Here is a 17130-nt window from a genome sequence, read left to right as displayed (position 1 = left end):
CGCGATAACGGGAACAGTGCTGTTTCACGCTCACGCACGAAATATGCACTCGGAAACCGTGACAGAGTATGGGGGAAGGATGGGCTTCAGTGGAAGCTGCAGACATTCATCGGATGCTGCTGGATTAGGGCTTGACGATTATTGTTCTCAAGTGGTTTTTAAATTACAGAAACGATTTTCTGTACTGTGACTGACTGACTGACTGACTGACTGACTGACTGACTGACTGACTGACTGACTGACTGACTGACTGACTGACTGACTGACTGACTGACTGACTGACTGACTGACTGACTGACTGACTGACTGACTGACTGACTGACTGACTGACTGACTGACTGACTGACTGACTGACTGACTGACTGACTGACTGACTGACTGACTGACTGACTGACTGACTGACTGACTGACTGACTGACTGACTGACTGACTGACTGACTGACTGACTGACTGACTGACTGACTGACTGACTGACTGACTGACTGACTGACTGACTGACTGACTGACTGACTGACTGACTGACTGACTGACTGACTGACTGACTGACTGACTGACTGACTGACTGACTGACTGACTGACTGACTGACTGACTGACTGACTGACTGACTGACTGACTGACTGACTGACTGACTGACTGACTGACTGACTGACTGACTGACTGACTGACTGACTGACTGACTGACTGACTGACTGACTGACTGACTGACTGACTGACTGACTGACTGACTGACTGACTGACTGACTGACTGACTGACTGACTGACTGACTGACTGACTGACTGACTGACTGACTGACTGACTGACTGACTGACTGACTGACTGACTGACTGACTGACTGACTGACTGACTGACTGACTGACTGACTGACTGACTGACTGACTGACTGACTGACTGACTGACTGACTGACTGACTGACTGACTGACTGACTGACTGACTGACTGACTGACTGACTGACTGACTGACTGACTGACTGACTGACTGACTGACTGACTGACTGACTGACTGACTGACTGACTGACTGACTGACTGACTGACTGACTGACTGACTGACTGACTGACTGACTGACTGACTGACTGACTGACTGACTGACTGACTGACTGACTGACTGACTGACTGACTGACTGACTGACTGACTGACTGACTGACTGACTGACTGACTGACTGACTGACTGACTGACTGACTGACTGACTGACTGACTGACTGACTGACTGACTGACTGACTGACTGACTGACTGACTGACTGACTGACTGACTGACTGACTGACTGACTGACTGACTGACTGACTGACTGACTGACTGACTGACTGACTGACTGACTGACTGACTGACTGACTGACTGACTGACTGACTGACTGACTGACTGACTGACTGACTGACTGACTGACTGACTGACTGACTGACTGACTGACTGACTGACTGACTGACTGACTGACTGACTGACTGACTGACTGACTGACTGACTGACTGACTGACTGACTGACTGACTGACTGACTGACTGACTGACTGACTGACTGACTGACTGACTGACTGACTGACTGACTGACTGACTGACTGACTGACTGACTGACTGACTGACTGACTGACTGACTGACTGACTGACTGACTGACTGACTGACTGACTGACTGACTGACTGACTGACTGACTGACTGACTGACTGACTGACTGACTGACTGACTGACTGACTGACTGACTGACTGACTGACTGACTGACTGACTGACTGACTGACTGACTGACTGACTGACTGACTGACTGACTGACTGACTGACTGACTGACTGACTGACTGACTGACTGACTGACTGACTGACTGACTGACTGACTGACTGACTGACTGACTGACTGACTGACTGACTGACTGACTGACTGACTGACTGACTGACTGACTGACTGACTGACTGACTGACTGACTGACTGACTGACTGACTGACTGACTGACTGACTGACTGACTGACTGACTGACTGACTGACTGACTGACTGACTGACTGACTGACTGACTGACTGACTGACTGACTGACTGACTGACTGACTGACTGACTGACTGACTGACTGACTGACTGACTGACTGACTGACTGACTGACTGACTGACTGACTGACTGACTGACTGACTGACTGACTGACTGACTGACTGACTGACTGACTGACTGACTGACTGACTGACTGACTGACTGACTGACTGACTGACTGACTGACTGACTGACTGACTGACTGACTGACTGACTGACTGACTGACTGACTGACTGACTGACTGACTGACTGACTGACTGACTGACTGACTGACTGACTGACTGACTGACTGACTGACTGACTGACTGACTGACTGACTGACTGACTGACTGACTGACTGACTGACTGACTGACTGGCTCTGTAATAAAGATATTTTTTAAAAATCTAGAACTGATATGTATTTTAGGGAGAGGCTTCCAATTGCCGTGCCACGGCAAGTATTTTCCAGTTTTACGCTTTTCTCCGAGTCACGCACCTCTGCCTTCTAGCACCGCATCGTATACGTCGTATGCTGCCCGTAGTTTAGCATAACTTATCTTGATGTCGACACAACTCCTGGGAATTTCACTAGGACCTCGGGACGCACCTCTCAAAGCAATTCGGAAGTTCTTTTCTCTGACCACCAACGACCGATCGTTCCTGCTTCAAGTCGTCCCGTGTATCAGTCAGGTGGTTCAGGGGGAGACTTCCAATTGCCATACTGTGGCAAGTATCCGTCTGATTTCAATATTTCACCCAGTCATGCATCTTTAACTTGTAGGCCCGTGTCGGGGGTGTTGGAAAGGATTTCATCAGCCCGCACGAATGAAACAGCTTGGTGTTATTATCAGAACGTCCGTGGCTTACGCACCAAGTCAGAAGACTTTTACCTTGCGACCATCGAGTGCAGCTACGATGTCATTATTCTGACAGAAACTGGTTTGACTGACTCATTCAACTCGGCCCAACTTTTCGGTAATGGTTACTCGGTTTTCCGTTGCGACCGCAGCTCGCGTAACAGTACAAAAAAATGCTTTGGCGGTGTTTTGATTGCCATTAAACAATGCCATCCAAGCAGCTTTGTGACCACGGAATGTGGGATTGACCTGGAACAAGTCTGTGTTGCTGCTTCCATTAATGGAAAAAACATACTCTTCTGTGCTGTTTACGTGCCACCTGACAAAAGTAATTGTGTTCACATTATCGAGTCCCACGTGGCCACTATACGTGAACTGTGTAACCGTGCTACTGCTGATGAGTCAGTTTTGATATGTGGCGATTATAACCAACCTCGTTTGATGTGGACTGAAAGCGAAACAGGTGCTAAACTAATGAATGTTGCCGCCTTAAGCGCCGCCGCCGCATCCTTGATCGATGGAACTGATTCGTTAAATCTGATCCAACTCAACTCTATCAGGAATCATCTCGGACGGACACTTGATTTGTTTTTTGGCCTGAGTGACGAACAAATTGAAATAAGAAATGCCCCTGACATTCTGGTACCTGTAGATTTGCACCACCCGCCTGTCGCATTCGATTTACCAGCTGCTGTGTTGGCAAGTAACTCCTCGCCAAACACTTCGGATCGTAGGAGTAGGCCGTTAAATTTTCGGAAGACGGACTTTTCGCTGCTTTTACAGTACTTGAACAGCATTGACTGGGATGCAGTTTTCGGCAACGCATCAGTAGATGTTATGACTGAAACTTTCTGCAATTTGATTGGTTCTTGGTTGAATTCGCATGTTCCCAGATTTAAACGTCCTGTTACACCTGCTTGGAGCACGCCCAGTTTGCGACAACTTCGACGCGAAAAAAATGCATGTTTACGAAGACTTCGGAAAAATCGAACGGTAGACTCTCAACAACAGTTTAAAGCAGCAAGCACAGCCTACCGCAGACTCAATGCATTACTGTACAAACACCATGTTCTGCGAGTACAATCTGGTTTACGTAAGAACCCTCGAAGTTTCTGGACTTTCGTAAATTCGAAACGAAAATCGAGCTCCCTACCTACCTCAGTCTTTTACAACGATGCTGTTGCTGATTCTCCAGACACGTGTTGCAATTTATTTGCTGAACATTTTCGGGCGGTCTTCCTGGACACTGCCTCTTCCGAAACTGAGTGCTCTGATGCCACGTTTCACGTCCCGGCGGATTCTATAGATTTCAACACCTTCGAGATAGATCAAAGGCTCATCGAAAATGCCGCAAGGAAACTGAAAAGCTCTTTTGCTCCTGGACCTGATGGAATTCCGGCTGTTATTTACAGTCGATGCATCGAAGCTCTCTCGTTGCCGCTAGCCCACATCTATAACCGATCATTTCAACAACGTAAATTCCCGGATTATTGGAAAAATTCCTTCATGTTTCCTGTCTTCAAAAATGGCGAACGACGAAATGTGAAGCAATATCGAGGCATTACGAGTTTATCGGCAGGATCCAAGCTTTTTGAAATTGTTGTAAGTCAAGCCCTCTTACGCGCTTCCTCACATTATATTGCCGCTGAACAGCATGGGTTTATGCCTGGCAGATCGGTGAGTACCAATCTTTTAGAGTACACTTCGTTTTGTCTGAACCAAATGGAAAGAAAAAAACAGGTCGATGCTATATACACCGATATCAAAGCGGCATTCGATACGATTGATCACGGAATCTTACTCGCTAAGCTAGCTAAGCTCGGTATTCATGACAACATGATCTCTTGGTTGAAATCATTCCTCACTGAGCGGTGTATTAGGATTAAATTTGGTGATAGCATATCATTTCCATTTACTAACCGATCTGGCGTGCCGCAAGGGAGCAATTTGGGACCTTTACTGTTTGTTCTGTTTTTCAACGACTTGATCCTTAGCTTGGAAATTGGAACCAAAATAGGATATGCTGATGATCTGAAACTATTCGTTCCAGTTGAATCCACTGTCGATTGTGCACACCTTCAATCTTTACTAATTCACTTTGGTGAATGGTGTAGACTTAATAAGCTATCAGTCAGCGTCTCCAAGTGCTCCGTTATAACATTCCATAGAAAGAAAACGCCAATTTTATATGATTATAACATCGATAACCAGCGCCTTGACAGGGTATTTGAAGTTGACGACCTTGGAGTTATCCTCGATGCTCAGCTTACGTTCGATAGTCAACGAACTTCAGTTATAAGAAAGGCGAATCGTCAGCTTGGCTTCCTCTCCAAAGTAGCACGAGAGTTCAGAGACCCATTGTGCTTGAAGTCACTCTACTGCGCACTTGTCCGGTCAGTTACAGAACATGCTGCAATTGTTTGGGCTCCCTATCAGTTATGTTGGATTTTGCGAATCGAGCGTGTACAAAAGCGTTTTGTTAGATTCGCTCTACGACATCTACCCTGGCGTAATCCTGAAAACCTTCCCGCATATTCCGACCGGTGCCAGCTTCTGGGATTAGAAACATTGGAACGCCGCCGAAAAACTCAACAGGTATCATTCATCGCAAAAATACTGAATGGAGAAATTCAGTCGCCAAACCTGCTAGGAATGATCAACTTTAATGCTCCTTCGAGGACTTTACGTCATCACTCTTTGCTATCGAATCGAACCCACCGAACATCTTACGGACATAGGGGAAAAGTTCATATAACGCCCCATGTGGCTAATACGCGCCACCTTCGTTTTGAAGAATCTGAAACATTTTAAGCCTGCAAAATATTACCAATTTGTTTTAAATGCTGTGATTGGTCATGGCAAGTATGAATTTTTCCTTAAAATGCCCCTGTGTCGTGATAATTTCACAATTTAGGTTTTTCATCACTTTGATCTAAATTTTAAAACACTTTCAATAAGGTGTCACCAAGCAGAGAAAAACGAATAAGACAATATTTTTTGACAAGTCGATAGAGGAGAATCTAAACTATGATTTTATGCTAAAAAATCATACTGAAATCGCACAGGTATGCTTTTTATGGGTATGTTCTATCACGGCCCATGCGCTCGTTATAACGCGCCAATCGTAGTAGGCTGAAAATAGCATTAATTTTTAAAAAAGGCCAATTTTTATTGAAAATGAACAAAAAGTCTAAAACCATATTTTGAGCGTTAATTCAGCCCAAAAAATTAACTTTTCATTTTTTTTCAAAATTTTGATTTGTCCGTTTTGATTTTCTATTCAGTCAAAGTGTCTGTAAGTATTGGTGTGTTTTCGGTCTTCGGCTGCTCTCGGGTGTGTTCGGCTGCTAGGCGCATATTGAATACACAGCGGCGCGTATTTGAAACACAGTTTTGTTCCGTGGCTTTGAATATGGTTTTAAAAAATCAAGTTTTTGAAGCAACTATAGCAATTTGAGTAATAAAAAATCATAGGCATTTGTAGAAAACACTTTTCTTCAACGATTACATCCATTTTTAACACAATTTGTACGTGGAATACATAGAAAATCGGCGATTCGCTTAGGTGGCGCATAATAGGACATGTTCCCCTAATGAACCAGTGAGTGCAATGATGCGTACGTTCCAGATTGCTGAGCATCTACATCAATTGGGGGAGCCATCTAGCCGATTCATCAACCGAGTACGCCAGTCTTCATTGTTTCGTGTTATCTAATTGTTTTGTATAGATCCTTAGTGTAGATAATTCATTAAAACAAAATGTTCGATGAATAAAACTTAATAATAATAATAATAATAATAATAATAATAAATTCTGACTCTAACTAATCGACTCGTCCTAAGACGCAATCTGCCATCGGCTATTCAAAATTCAACAGTAATTTTATGGCTAACATCACTCTCTGTTGGTATATGGAACCTACATGAATGTTTTGTCAGACTTCTGCTGACACCGGATGCGGATGCATCTTTTGGAAGAGAGTGCGAGAAAAGAGAAATTGAAGTCTTGTATTTGTGTCTCTTCAAACTCTGGAAAACTGCTGGTGGAGCGTGGAGCGAAAGGCGAAGATGAGCGACACTGTAATTTCCCGAGAGTTTGTTTTCGTCTGCCGGCATCGCAGGGTTGAAGCTTGTTAATCAATTACAGAACAACAACAAAAAATAAAAAAAAAAGGTTTGGAAATTTTAAATCTGAAAAAAATCTAAAAAATATGAAATCATAAATGTTTATTAAATCCGAAGTCTAAAATCTTGAATCTGAAATCTGTTTGTTAGTTTCATCACGTGTACTGTTCTGCCGAGAGAAATTAATAATACAAGAATCAGTAAGGCAAGGCTGTCCTGTGACTGCCCGTGAGAATGTTGTAGTTGTACATATGTGATGTATTTAGAACCATTGATCAGAAAAATTTATAGTAATATTTAGTACTTACATGTGGAGTTGTTGCTTACGACAAAATTCTGAAAGTTATGCCATATGCAGATGATCTAAACCTGAATCTGAATTCTATATCTGAAATCTGAATCTGAAATCTGAATCTGAAATCTGTATCTGAAATCTGAATCTGAAATCTGAATCTGAAATCTGAATCTGAAATCTGAATCTGAAATCTGAATCTGAAATCTGAATCTGAAATCTGAATCTGAAATATTAATCTGAATCTGAAATCTGAATCTGAAATCTGAATCTAAAATCTGAATCTAAAATCTGAATCTAAAATCTGAATCTGAATCTGAAATCTGAATCTGAAATCTGAATCTGAAATCTGAATCTGAAATCTGAATCTGAAATCTGAATCTGAAATCTGAATCTGAAATCTGAATCTGAAATCTGAATCTGAAATCTGAATCTGAAATCTGAATCTGAAATCTGAATCTGAAATCTGAATCTGAAATCTGAATCTGAAATCTGAATCTGAAATCTGAATCTGAAATCTGAATCTGAAATCTGAATCTGAAATCTGAATCTGAAATCTGAATCTGAAATCTGAATCTGAAATCTGAATCTGAAATCTGAATCTGAAATCTAAATCTGAAATCTGAATCTGAAATCTGAATCTGAAATCTGAATCTGAAATCTGAATCTGAAATCTGAATCTGAAATCTGAAAACTGAATCTGAATCTGAAATCTGAATCTGAAATCTGAATCTGAAATCTGAATCTGAAATCTGAATCTGAAATCTGAATCTGAAATCTGAATCTGAAATCTGAATCTGAAATCTGAATCTGAATCTGAAATCTGAATCTGAAATCTGAATCTGAAATCTGAATCTGAAATCTGAAATCTGAAATCTGAATCTGAAATATGAATCTGAAATCTGAATCTGAAATCTGATTTTGAAATCTGAAATCTGAAATCTGAATCTGAAATCTGAAATCTGAATCTGAAATCTGAAATCTGAATCTGAAATCTTAATGTGATAAAAAAAATTAAATGAAGATTTAGAACATGAAAATTAAAAAAATGAAAAAAAAAATTCTGTGATCTTAAAATGTATCTATTTAAAATTGCTTTAGAAAATCAGAATCTATTTGAAAAAAGTGATAATCTTTTCGCTTTCGTTGATTACCAGATACTCAAAGGTATAAATCGTTAACCATAAAATGTCAATTTGAATCACAATTAAAAATTTACGATTTTTGGCTCCATAATTGAGGTAATTCCAACTAAAATGATGAAACCAACAGTCCCTTTGTCATTTCATTCTTCTCCACAAATCGCCATAGTCCACAATACCTACTTGAAAATATAATAAGCCAGAATGAGATAATTATAATTTACACCAATGACCGCCACTATAAATGGCAATCAAATAACCATACGCAACTAAATGCATCATCACACCACATATCTCAAACCACGATGCCAAACCAACATAGGTTAAATAAATAAGCTCACGGATTGCAGAACGATTCCGTGACAATTATTGCAAACACAAAAAAAAAACATTGAACTCTCTGATATTCTTTCTAAATGCAGGTCTAGCTAGAAGTTTCAAAATCAATTTCAACATAATTGCTCGAACATTTACCTTTGCCAAATTTTGGAAATATCAACACTTTCTCGATATTTACATCTGTTACTAAAATATGCAATCTACGTCCTCGAATCGCTCTTTGTTTAACAAGATAATTCTAATTCATTGATTCAGTCCGTAAGGCCTCCAGGCTTTCAGATCGTCAGACCGTCAGGACGACAGATTCATAGGTTCTCAGATCGTAAGGCCGTTTTTTCAACAGGCTATCAGTTCGTCAGGTAACGCGGGTTAGCTGATCATCAGGCCGTCAAGTCTTCAAACTTCGACTGTCTGGTTATAAGGCAATTAGGTGATCAGGCCATCAGGTCGTATTTCTCAGGCCGTAGATCATCAAGTCGTCAGACCATTAGGTTCCCGAGACGGCAGGGCGTTAACCCGTAGATCATCAAATCATCAGTCCACATGGCCGTGAGAACGTGTTCCGTAAATCGCCAGTACATTAGGTGATCAGGTATCAGTTATTAGGCCGTCACGTCTTCAAGCTGCCTGGTAGTCATGTTGTCTGATAACCTGGCCATCAGTCCGTCAGCCCGTCAGCCCGTTTACGCCGGCCGGCAGAGCTCAGATCGTCCAGTTGTTAGGGTCTAAATTGTTAGGCGTCGTCAACATCGAAAATGGAAGATTTCGATTTGGAACAGATGTTTAAAACATGTTATCAGCTGGTAGGTCTGGAGCGATATGAGGCGTTGCTGACGCCTTCTGCAGGAGGTAGGCATTTGATCACTGATTTCGTTGGCATACTGCCAGACCGGCAGGTCGTCAGGTCGTCTATTCGTTAGGTCGTCTGGCCTTCCAGTTGACAGTTTGGTAGATTATAAATAAGGTCGTCAGGTAGAAGGGTCAAGTCTTCATATTGTCAGATAATAAAGTTGTGGAGATAATCAGGCCAGTGGTGATATAGAGTACTAAACTCTCTGCCAACCAGTTAAACACAAACATACATACATACAGATAATCAGGCCTCCAGGCTGCTTTTTTATAAAGAGTGATACGGTCAAAATTTGGTCAAGGGAAAACGCGTGTAAATCGGTGAAATCGTTTATTTAAAAAATCAAATTAAATTTCTTTTTCAAGTTTAATTAGTATAAAATTCAGGAAAAATTTTCAATTAGGCTTCCGCTTTTCCAAATTCGAATTGGCAGGCCTTACGCTTAACCCCTGCCATCAGATTTTGTACAGCCATCTTGTCCACCTTCTTCGCCGCAGAAAGCCAGTTTGCCTTGAACTGCTGCTCGTCCTTAGCAGTTTTTTTGGTCTTCTTTAGGTTCCGCTTGACAATAGCCCAGTATTTCTCAATTGGGCTCTGGCGTGTTGGGAGGGTTCTTGTCCTTGGGAACCACCTGCACGTTGTTGGCGGCATACCACTCCATGGCCTTTTTACCGTAATGGCAAGATGCTAAATCCGACCAAAACAGTACGGAACAACCGTGTTTCTTCAAGAAAGGCAGCAGACGTTTATTCAAACACTCTTCCACGTAAATTTCTTGGTTGACAGTCCCGGAAGCTATGAAAATGCTGCTTTTCAAGCCGCAGGTACAGATGGCATGCCAAACCAGATATTTCTTCGCGAACTTTGACAGTTTCATGTGCTTGAAAATATCTGCTACCTTTCCCCTTCCTTTTGCCGTATAAAACTCCTATCCCGGAAGCTGCTTGTAGTCGGCTTTGACGTAGGTTTCGTCGTCCATTACCACGCAGTCAAACTTAGTCAGCATCGTCGTGTACAGCCTCCGGGATCGCACTTTGGCCGTCGTATTTTGTTTATCATCGTCATCATTTGGAGTCACTACCTTCTTGTAAGTAGATAGTCCGGCTCGTTTTTTGGCTCGATGCATGGTTGTAGACGGTACACCCAGCTTATTTGCGGCATCTCGGAGAGAGAGGTTAGGGTTTCGCCTGAAACTACCGGCAACTCTCTTTGTCGTCTCAGCGGCTTCCGGTTTTCGATTTCCCTCCGATCTAGACTTCCTGGCTGTCGACAAACTTTCCCCAAACACTTTAATTACATTTGTAACGATTGATTTGGCAACTTTTAGCGATTTTGCCAGCTTTGCGTGCGAGTAGCTCGAATTTTCGCGATGCGCGAGCAAAACTTTGATACGCTGCTCTTCTTTCTTGGACGGCATTTTGACAACTGAAGAGTGAATTCCAAAATCAAAATAGGAGCAACATTCTACACACACACATACACCTTCAAAATGAGGGGTGTTCAGGTTTTCTAAATGCAAAATTCAAAGAAATACGTCAAGTTGATATTGACTAAATCACCCTTTAATCAAAATCGTCAACATGGCCATCAGGTCGTACGAGGTCGTAAGTTTGTTAGGCCGTCAGGCCATCAGGTCGTTAATTCATCAAGCCGGCAGGTCGTCAGACTGTTTATATCAAAGGCCGTCAGTTCATTGACCTATCAGATCATCAGGACGTTAGTTAGTCAGGTCGTCAGATTATCAAGCCGTTCCCACATGTAAGAGCCTGCAATCGACATCGACACGCTATTAGCAATCAATTGAACAAATAACAAAACATAATTAATAAACAATTGGTAAAGTAACCATGGAGATGATTTTTGTGTAAAGTGTTAGGTGAAGTGAAATAAAGAATTTCAAGTTCCGCCACCAGGTAGTACAGAACTCTCTTTTCCACTGCTCAAACGCTGCAACAACAGACATCGAGGGTTGAGGAATCAGGACCTTCAGGTCTATTCCCTGGTGTAAATACCGCACTAATTTAAGACATTATAACTTCGACCCGCTTCTTCGGGCCATAAAATTCTTAGGTCATCAATCCGCCAAGCCGTCGGGTTGTACGTTATCATGACGTAGATCTAGAGGTCAAGCCTCAATCTGATGGTATATAAATCATCAAGATCGTCATCATGACCATCAGGCCGAAGATCGCGAGATTGTCATGACGTAGTCAGGCTATCAAGTTTCCATACCATCAGGCAGTAAATTTACCAGGCCGGCAGGTCGTCAGGCTATCAGGATGTTTGTTTCTAAGACCGTCAGTTCTTTTAACAATCGGATCGTCAGGACGGACCAGTGAATAAAATAAATAAATAGATCGTCAGGACGTTAGGTGGTCAGGTCGTCAGCTCGTATAAGAAAGCCGCCAAATCAACGCCTAATGGGCATCGACACCCTGTAAGAACACAGAACTCACACAGTAAGAAGCACTTGTACTCAGCGTACGACCTTAAGGCTTGAAGAATCCAGATACTCAGCTGTTGGTCCCTTTTAAAGAGAACAATTATGGGGCTTATGAGGTACATATTGGTGTCACTAAGATTTGTATCCATTTCTCCGGGAAATTCTATTTCAACGTTTCGAGAGATGTATTCCGAAGAAGATTTCTACTGTTTGTATTTCATTTTTTTTAAACTTTTCATTTGGATAAAAATGTTATCTGCTGATTTATAATAACTTGTAATAATAAAGAGGTTTTCAGTTCGTCAGGCCATCTGGCTGTTATGTTGTAAGGTTTTTTTAGAGATGGGTAACCACAGATGGTAAATCCCGGTTTACGGATTGTATTCCAAGGCACGGCGAGCCACCGCGTCCCCCCAGTTTGCTACTCTGGGTCCATGGGTACAATGGGAAGACTCATGATATACTCCGTGTATACCCCCTACTCCCTAAACTCCACCCGGGGCCGCAGACCTGGTTCCCCCCTCGAACTGTTTAGCACACTATACTTCAATAGTGGGAGGTCTATTCGCGCTAGTGCGCTCCAAGGCAGTACTCATTAACGAGATTACTTTCAGCAAAACCTCTCATCCGTACGACTCGACGCCTGAACTCTCCTCTAACGACTTGAGAACCGACATCTCCTCGCAATGACTCGAGATTCCCACACAAACCTCTCCACTTCGCGACTTGAGGCCTGATCTATCAAATCCTTGAGAACCGACATCTCCTCGCAATGACTCGAGATTCCCACACAAACCTCTCCTCTTCGCAACTTGAGGCCTGACCCCTCAAATCGACTCGAGGTTTACCTCTCCTCTGCACGATTCAAGACCCGATCTCTCCTCTAACGACTTGAGATCGAGACCCGACCCCTTATCATAAAGACTCGGGGTTGACCATACAAACCTCTCCGCCTGGAGGTTCGAGGCCTGACCTCTCTTCTAGCGACACGAAGCCCGACCTCTTATCTCCAGGATTCGAGATTCGCTACCTTGCCCGTCGTGAGCAGCTTATCCTAGACTCGCGCCTGTCACGGCACACGCGCGGGACTTAACGCAACGACTCGGATGATTCCCGACGAAGACGTCATCCTACTCCGACTCGAATGGCTCACCCGGCATCGAGAGCCACTCTACCCGTGGGTATTCCCCGATCGTGGAGTAAACCTTTCCCAACGATTTCCACTGCGAAGAAGGTATAGTCTTATCCCCGCAGCTGCTGTCGTTGGAAACCGCTCAACTCGGATACTCCCCGAAGGTGGAGCATCCTACGCGCGAACCCGGCGCACCCACGGCATCCGCTACGCAGAAGATGTTGCCTTATCTTTGTAGCTTCAAACCGTGGGGTCGGACGCACTCTACTCGACAGCCCCCAGTCGATGGGGTCAGTCTACTCCGACTGTTGTCCGGTCTTCTTTATCCCCCTTAGCTGCCAACCCTAGGATTTTTGGCCCGCGGATGTTTCTGCCCGTTGTGTGCCAGATCGAGAGCAGCTTGTCCTGGACTCGCGCCTGTCACGGCATACGTTCGGGACTTTGAACGCTACGACTCGGATATTTCCCGACGGTGACGACATCCTGCTCCGACTCGAGAGGCTCGCCCGGCATCGAGAGCCTCTCTACCCGTGGGTATCCCCCGACAGTGGTTAACCCTCTTCCTTCGGGGTCCGCTACGAGGAAGGTAAAGTCTTATCCTCGCAGTTTCCCCCTTGGGAAGCGGCACTACTCGGATACCCCCCGACATTGGGGTATCCTACACACGTTCGCGACGCACCCCTGACCTCCGCTACGCAGAAGATGATGTGAGGTCACGGCCATCAAGCCATCAGGTCGTCAGATGATCAACTCGTGATGAAATCGTCAGATCGTTAGTTCATCATGACCAGCCGCCAAGTCAACGTGCAACCGTTGTTATGCCCTAGACCTTTAAGTCAGGACTCGACCTGATGGTCATCAGTTCGTAGATTAACAAGATCGTCATCAACCCGTAGATCGTTAGTATATTAGGCCTTCAGGTCATGAGGTCATCAGGCCATTAGATCGTAAATTTTCCCGACAGGTCGTAAGCGCATTCGACATGGCTGATTCGAAAACTTTTGTGAAGTAGATAAAAAGGTTGTTCGTGCTGTGATTTTCTTCAGATGTAAATTTTTAATAAAATTACAAAAAAAGTTAAAGGGTCTTAAGAAGGAATAAACATGGAACATACAATACAACGGTAAGCGAAACTTTTATCGACTTTTTCCAACGTTTCAGCATTGATCGAAATAAGTTTATATTTGTGATACCACGATTTTCAATCATACACCACCAAAACCTTCCAAAAGAGCAATTTTTCCCGGAATTTTCATCCCGATTCCCGATTCATCCCTCGAAATGAGTCATTAAATTGAACGATCAGTTTTTACACAGTTACGAAGGAACAATAAAAACAACGTTTGGTGCGTGAGATGTAAATCAGAGCACGAAAAAAATAATATTTAATAATAAATTTCGAATTGCACCATCGGTGAAGAATCAAAACAGTAACTAAAAGCACGACACGTGGTAGGTTATATACATACGTATGGGGCAGCTGCTCACTCTAGCCGGGAAAATGGCCGTTTCCTCTGCTGCTACCCGGAGAACTCGAAACCGACCGGCCCCTGACTTTCCGGTCAGGAGAGCGCCCCGTTATGGATCCATTAAAATGGACGCACGGCTGCTGGAAGCGGGCAAGATTGAACGTGATACGGTATGCATATTTAATGGCACACGAGCAATTCGATTAAAAACGATTCCAGTGCATTTGTGCATTTATTTGGATTCATTTTTGCCGCACCCACCAATGGCCAAATTATTCGTCGTATAGCTTTCATTTTGGAAGGCATGCATTTCCGCACGTGTAGAGCGGGAGTAGAAGGAGTAGAAAAATAGTAGCGGGTAGTTTTCGAAAAAATTCAATAAATTTGCGTTTTGTCCGACCGATATTAGCTTAGCTTAGCTTAGCTTGATTGACTACTCACATCCACCTTAAGTCATTGAACCCGAAATGCCGTTAAAAATTCTGAATTATATTTTTAAAATGATAAAAAGTTCTTGTTTTCCATAGTTTATTCCATCATAATAGTAATAAAGCATTTCGAATTCCATAACCGCAGGTGTGGCTCAGTAGAATAAATTCTACATCACCAATGGTTGCTACTCCGTGATTGACCGAGGCCATCAATTTTGCCCAGAGGTCAAAAGAATGGTGTCTGGGATTGACAGTACATTCACAATGAACAAAACTGATGCTCTCTCTTTATACGTCAATAACGGCGCCGGCCACGTCCTAGTAGTCAATGGATAGAGAGGAAAATAAGAGAAAGGGATGATAGACTGTAAATTTATGCTTTAGGACCGAGGTCACCTCTGCATCCTAGCGAAACAATTTTTGTGGGGATGGGGGAAAAGGGATATGATCAGGAGACACTTTTGACAAGTGTATAGATCTTAGTAAACCAATTCTCCGGTGCTTTCATTGTTCCTAACAAAATGTTTTTTTTAACTCTACAAAACAAAACGAAAAATCAAGAGTATACGTGTACATCAGTTAAAAGAAAAATCATTACACTTATTGTGAATAACATATATTGGCGCACTAGCGTAACAATCTGTCTAAAAAAACAGTGTAAAAAATAAAAATTATTTTTCATTGAGTGATATTTGTAAACTATAAAAAACCCAACCTTTTTCTAAGAGACCGTCTATTGATATCAACAAATTCAACAAGATAATTTCAGAAAGTTGCAAATGATGTATAGTCAACTAAAATGTAAATTCTTTACCTCCGATTTCTTTAAAAAAAATAGAATCTTTGTTATATGTAGAATGTAAAACAAACAATACAATTCATCATTGATCAATTTCAAAATATTATTGTAAATTATTATTATGTATTGTGTTATGCTTTTCAAAATATTCAAAAATGTGCTTTAAATGTTAACTGAAAGCAGTGTTTAGCAGCCTACCAAATCCAAGTTCGTATCTGAAAAGCTGGAATACCTAGACAATTTCAGAGACAATAAAAAAAAATAATAAAAAAAAACTGCTCCCTACTCGACCTACTAGCTACAGTCTTTAGTCCATATGCCGCCCTCATAAATGTTTCCATGAAGTTCCTGCTCTTTTTCTGTCTTTGGGTTGCTAGATTCAATACGATAAACGAGTTTAAAATTTAAAAATAAAAATAGTTTTACATTCTTTTAAGAGCTTCAGCCACATACTTATTTACTGCCGAAAAACTGATTCCATCAATTGAATATAATCACTTTTCAGTTTCTATTATATTTTGTATGTACCAACACAAAGTCACGACAAAACCATCGAGAAGACAGCCAGTTTTCCTGATAAATGTGATTCAAACCGAAAAATATGCTATCAATATCGTTAACTTTATGAAACAAAATTAATTTTGATACCGAATCTTCGAATAAACGGATGAAATAACAAGTTTCAGTTTGACTCACAACCTCCTTACTCTTTAAAACCTGTACATTGAATCACCAATTGCTTTCATAAACTATTCGAAAATTCAAACTGATCTTTACAAACGCCTTCATGCGATTCAATAGCTAGGTAAAAATTGGTTGAAGTTGCAAAAAAGGCGTTCCTTAAAGGACACTTACGTTCAAGCTTTAAAGACAATTAATTTTCCATGCCCCCTTCCCTTACCCAGGAAATTTCTGTTCTCAATGTTTTTCTAACTCCCATTTAAATCTTTAATTTGTACAAAATGAGAATAGGAATCAAACTACTTATCTTGAAGTTAAATCTGCATCAGTTTTCCTTATTCTGAACAGCTCTCCTGGGTCGGTCCGGAAGGCGTAGCACTAGCACCAGCGTCTGGATTGTTCGACAAAAAAAGCCCAAACTCACAAATTGTCAACTATCGCGACGTCATTTCACTTTTGCTTGGTTGAGAATTCAAAGGCACTGGACTCAAGTTGAAAATTATCAATTCTTTCACAAACCACAAATATCGAAATAATTTTCCGCGAGCTAAAATTTGCAACCTTTGCGTTTTGTCCGACCG

Source organism: Uranotaenia lowii, chromosome 3 (genome assembly GCF_029784155.1).
Source record: "Uranotaenia lowii strain MFRU-FL chromosome 3, ASM2978415v1, whole genome shotgun sequence".
Classification (NCBI taxonomy): domain Eukaryota; kingdom Metazoa; phylum Arthropoda; class Insecta; order Diptera; family Culicidae; genus Uranotaenia; species Uranotaenia lowii.
Note: the sequence above shows the minus strand (reverse complement) of the source record.